Source organism: Stegastes partitus, unplaced genomic scaffold (assembly GCF_000690725.1).
Source record: "Stegastes partitus isolate 25-593 unplaced genomic scaffold, Stegastes_partitus-1.0.2 Scaffold30, whole genome shotgun sequence".
Lineage (NCBI taxonomy): Eukaryota > Metazoa > Chordata > Actinopteri > Pomacentridae > Stegastes > Stegastes partitus.
Genome location: NW_007577761.1, coordinates 76,390 through 82,463, shown reverse-complemented (window position 1 = coordinate 82,463; position 6,074 = coordinate 76,390).

Below are 6,074 nucleotides of genomic sequence, written 5' to 3'. Positions count from 1 at the left end.
CTTTGTACCAGTGTGTAAAGATAACTTAGTGTGTTTTAGGCGCCATAAATGTAAACAAAGACATAATTTATCATTAGCTCCCCCAGTAAAAACGTAAGAAACAGAAGACTTCTATTTTGAAAAACTGCCATAAAGCCACTCTTAAGACATAATGATGCCTCAGATAGGAGTGTGTCTTTTTTCTCTAGCACTAGGTCATGTTTCTTACTTATGAGCTCATACAACCACTGAATATATTGTAGAAAGTATAACTGCATCCAGGGAGTTTGCATGTTCTCCCCGTGCAGCGTGGGTTCTCTCCGGGTTCTCCGGCTTCCTCCCACACAGTCCAAAAACATGTTGAGGTTAATTGGTGATTCTAAATTGTCCGTAGGTGTGAATGTGAGTGTGCTTGGTTGTCTGTCTCTAAGTGTGGCCCTGTGATAGACTGGCGACCTGTCCAGGGTGTCCCCTGCCTTCGCCCTAAGTCGGCTGGGATAGGCTCCAGCCCCCCCGCGACCCTAATGAAGATTAAGCGGTGTATAGAAAATGGATGGATGGATAACTGCATCCAGATGATGTATATTCCATTTTTTGTTTTTTTACATATAATAATGCAATAATGCAGAAAAGGCACACATTGGTGCATAAAGATGTTGATGCTCTTGACCCCCTCATTTACTGTGTCTCCCTCAATATTCAATTAAAACCTGCACTTATTCATTTTTTAACACTGCTACACTTTCTAATTAAAGGCTGACATTGTGTGTTTGCTGCCAGCAGCAGCAGCAGCAGAAGACTCGGCTGACATGTGGCTACATTAACAGAAGTCGTTATCACATCCTGGATATGAGAGCAGATCAAACGGGCCGCAGTGGAGACCCTCCGGCCCTCACAAAGCAGCTGTGCTTTCTCCGACGCAGACACAACAAGCAGAGGTCAAGCAGATCGCGGCTGATGGCTGTATTCCCAGACCCTCCGCCGCTGCCGTCCAAAAATATCCACTGACACACTTGGCTCTTATTTAAGACACCTGACACACTGATGGACCTACTTCTTTCTCATTCAAGTGCTCCACTCACTGCCACAAGCTCCTCTGGTCATGATCAAAGCACTACACACTATTTACAACTTGTATCAACATCAACCAAGCTAACATCATGGCTTCCTGGAATACCAATTCTGGTTTAGTCATTCGGTCGGCTAGTCAGTCTCCTACTTTGATCCAAACATGAGATATTTCGTCAGCTGCTGCCAAGATATTTCACACATTCATGGTCTCCATAGGAAGAATCCCAGTGACTCTGATGGCCCTGACTGACATTTCTTGACAGCACTGCTATAACATTTGGAAAAAGAGTCATTTGATCTTTAAATTTATTACGACTTCAAATCATCAAGTTGTTTTAAAACAATTTCTGCTTGACAGTCTGATTTGTCCTCATTTTTCCAGCATAAAATGTGGATATTTAAAAAGATGTTTGTAAAGTTTTAGCTTCATATACCAACTACTTTCAGAGATAGATGTTATATATTTTATTTCCTGTTAACCCACTTTCAGCACGTTTTTTTCTTGCATTGAAACTTGAGTGGTTTGAACAACAATATATCAGAAAATATTGGAAAAAAATTTAAATTAAATTTTCACTGTGATTGTTCATCATGTCACAGTCTGCAATATTGGACAAGTAGTTAAAATACTTTCTGATTTTTGGTAAGGTGAAATATGAGGGGGAAAAAACAAAACTGACTCATCTTTGAGCACCAAAAAAATGATGCAGAAGTCCACTAATGATATTTTCTGAACCATGTTGTTCAATGGCACAACAACGCAAAACAAAACATATAGAATAATTTTTAAGATTAAATACTTGTTGTTAAAAAAAAGCAAATGTAAGATAAAGTTATTTTCGTTGAACTTTCAAAAGTATTTGAGCAGGCATGCAAATCTGTATCACAAAAACACAAGCATTGGTAGATAGCCTAATCCAAGTAAAACGGAGTTTGGGGATTTTAAAATAGTTCTCATAATATAGCTTTTAAAATTTTTATCTTGGAAAGTATGATCTAGGATGGAATAACCCAGACACACTCATGTCCCCTTGAGGACATTCAGTGCTAAGAGACAAATGTTAGCATGCTAACGCACTAACACATGTTAGATTTGCTCGATATTAGCATCTAGTCATGCTAACATTAGCATTTAGCTTTTAAAAAAAATGCAGATTTTATCGTAGAACTATAATTCTAGACTTAATATAAATATATATAATATCTGTGACTAATAATCTACCTTTGTTATTCTAGTTATTAGTTTAGCGTTACAGCAAACATCATTTACACACACAGGGTGCCATAGCTGCGCTGTCTGTATAAATATTTGGGCCTTCCATCTTTTTTATTACTTTTAATAACTTCATGATCCTATTTTGTTTCTGAATACACAGTATAACACTTCTTACAGCAGCCAACACATCTGAGATTTAAATTTTGAATCGATCCCCAAGGGTTTATTCTGTAAACTGAAACAAAATCTTGAACAGTATAAATATAAAAGTTTCTTTCAGTGAAAATTTACAGGAGACAGCCTTTTTTCAAAAACAGCCATCACTGCTAAGGACTGTTTTACGGCATAAAACAGAAAAACAGTGTTATTTGGTGAGGAGTTTTAAAACAGGATAAATGTGAAGGTAAAATCTGTTACAAGTCACTTACTGTTTGGTAAATTAAAAGGAGGCACGCTATTTCAAAAACAGTCTTGTGTCACTCTGAAAAGCTGTTTTAAGGCCAAAAATACAGAGTGGAAACAGCCACATTTAACTGATTTTCAGGATGTTAAGTGTCCTCCAAGACTGAAATGAGCCTAGCAGAGAACCCGCATTTTTTAATCAAGAGCAAAGTGAAACCGATTCTTAATTCAAGGAAAGCTGCTGAGCCTGTGTGAAAGCCTTCTGGTGTAAATCGCTGCTCCCACATCTGAGAAAATGAACGGAGAAAATGAATGAGCCGCACAGTGAATCGGTTCAGTCTGGGAAACAGACACGGGATGCCAGACAACAACACGGCGCTCGTACTTCCTCTGTGCCATAACCAATATTTGGCACAGGCCTGCGTGTCACTACCTGCCTCATCAACTTACAGCATCTCCTCCTGCACTGTAGGTTTTATTTCATCGTATACATCAGGATAGGAGTGTGTGTACTCATTAAATCAGACAGCTTAACAGGGAGCCATACTCACTGAACTATAAATACCACTTAAAAGTGTTTGGTTTGCATTTCAAGATGACAGCTGCACGTGATGAGGAAACTATATGTGTCAGCCATGTGTTGCCTCTAAGTATACGCCTGTTTGATATAATTGCCATCTAGCTATCTCCCACTTAGCAACTGGCTTATCATTATGGACACGGCCATTACTATTAATGATTCATGTCGCTGGAGAGGGATATTTAGTGCTCGAAGACAGAAATCCTACACTGATATATCAGTTCATCCCAATTAAACCACACTAACGACAAAATGTTAAAAGAAGCAACTCAGACATGATTAAATGAAGTCAGCTATATAGAGAACACAACGGAAGTGAGTACACCCGTGTGTAAAGTCATTTAAATGTCAAATGATTCCAAATTCCAAACCTGTGATCATTAAAAGAAAAACATCTGTGACTTCCATTTAGCATAAACGTCACAAACGTGACTATATAATGATTAAAGAAGACTTTCTCAAATAACTCAAAATACATCTACTGCAGTAATCAAGAGGTGTGGAATCAGCCATAGTACCACTAATCAGAGCTGCTGAGGCCATCCTCCTAAAAATGATGCCACAGACGGCGCAATACTTATAAAATCAGCTTCTGAGAAACAGACGGGCAAATGCTTCAACTTCATAAAGTGTTTATGAACCAGAGTGTCCACGACAGCTCAGACATCATGAAGGACGTTACATAACATCAACATGTATAAATGGCATCCAAGAAAGAAAGAAACCCTTGCTTGCTCTTTGGAACGACATTGCAAGATTAACCTTTGCTAAAGAAAATATAAAAGAAGCCCGATGAATGTTGGGAGCACATTGTTTAGTCAGATGAGACCATGGTAAGTTTGTTCAGCTCAGATGGGGTCCATTGAAGTTGGCCACCATAGTTAATGCGTAGCCCTGACAGTGAAGCACGTAGGTGGAAGTGCGGTGGTATGAGGCTGCATGAGTGCAAAAACCAGTGGCAAGATGACAAACATCGATGGGGCCATGAATGTATGTGGATATACCAAAACACTGGCTGGCAAGATGAGCCTGCACAAGCTTTGTAGAAGAGGAATGTCAACCCAAAGCACAAAACCAGAGTGTCTGAGGTAGGAAAAGGTAAAATTTATGACTTGGCCTGACTGGAATCTAGTAAACCACCTTTGGCTTGTATTTTTAAAAGAAAGGTGGGGCATCTAATCCAGGACAGCTGAATAGAAATGTTTCTTAAATAAGGAAGAACACCTCCTCTAACTCCCAAATGGAGCAGCCACTTCAACTCCAAACTTCAAAACCTCCTGCTCCCAAACTAGCATCAAGATAACTGGCCTCAAAATGCTTCCCCTGTCTGGCAATGGCTACCACAAACTTCTACAGAAGAATGCTTTGCTTGAGACAAAGATCCAGCGTCTTGAGGTAAATGCAGAAGTTAACAGATTATGTGGGAATGAGACCACTTTACCACTGACCCAGATCAATGGATAAGAGCATGCTAACCCATGACTAAAGAGCACAGAGAAACCAACAGAGAAACAGATAGGCTCTGAACTGTATAATAAATCTACCAATGATAGTTCTCCGAGGAACAATCTTGGAACTAAACCAAAGAACAAATCATATTCCTTGACAATGGGAGGACAAATGTTTTTTGTTGTTGCATTAGGTTCCTCTACATCTGATACAATATATTGTATTGTAGTATACTGCTGTATACAGTGTTGACTGATGAGGACACACAGAGCACTTTTTCTAAGTCCAGTGTAAATAAACTGTATGCATATCACCCCTGGTGGCTGCAAGTTAAAGCTGACTCTTCTCACAACAAAGATTACCAGCTTTTGTTCGTTCAAGTTAGGCCTTTTGTTGCAGCACCATTACTCAAAGATGACGACATACGCCGTTGCTCTTGTCCATCCTTTGTCCCTGGTCGGGCTTTGCAAAGGTTGCACTTCTGGTGTGGACATTGGTTAGGCCACAGGAAGAGCTCTGAGGCTGTCACCTCTGTCGATTCTGGCCCTGTCAGCTGGTGGGATTTAGCTAAACACTCATTCAGCAAATGTGAATGAAGCTCGGTCCAGCCTGTCAGGTCCACACACCGAGGTGAAAGCAAAGATTAACCTACACAGGGATGTGGCAAAGTAAAAGAGGAATTCTTGTAGTTTCAAGAATGTGTTGGATACCCCTTCAACAAATCATCTAAAACATACTTATTTGGTGATACAGTCGTGGTTATTTGGACTTTGTCAAACCACGTACTGTATGTAGAAGTTGCTGGAACTTTGTTTTCTGAAGAAAAAGTGTGTTGCACTGGGTCAAGAATAATAAAGCTGACGGTTTAAAAGTGAAGAAAAAACAACAGCAGGTGCTCTTCACAGATGGAGCCAGGACTGAGTAAAGATGAAAAAATAATGACCGTCCCATTTCTTATTGATGAAGGTCCTTAGTGTTGGTTGCCGGTCCAAACAGTATCCAAGGCTCTCTGATTTTAAATATAAAAACCCTTTATGAATGCATGGATAAACCCATGTGTTTCCACTCAGACGTTCGTCATCAGGAGTTTTATATTTAAAATCAGGAAGCCTTCAGACACTCTTCAGACTGATACCAAGGACTTCCATTAATAAGAAGTGGGGCAGTCATTACTTTCTCAGCTTGACTTTATTCTTTATTTGGATCTGCACTGGCTGCTACTGTAGTAAAAGCTGCTCTTCCTGGGATCCACACACAGCAAACCAATAAGTCAAGACATATAACACATATAGTCAAGCAAAAAAACTCAACAACACATCAAATTGTATCGTAAATGTTTAGGTTGTGTTTTAGTTTTTTTTCAGCAAGTTCCCTGAG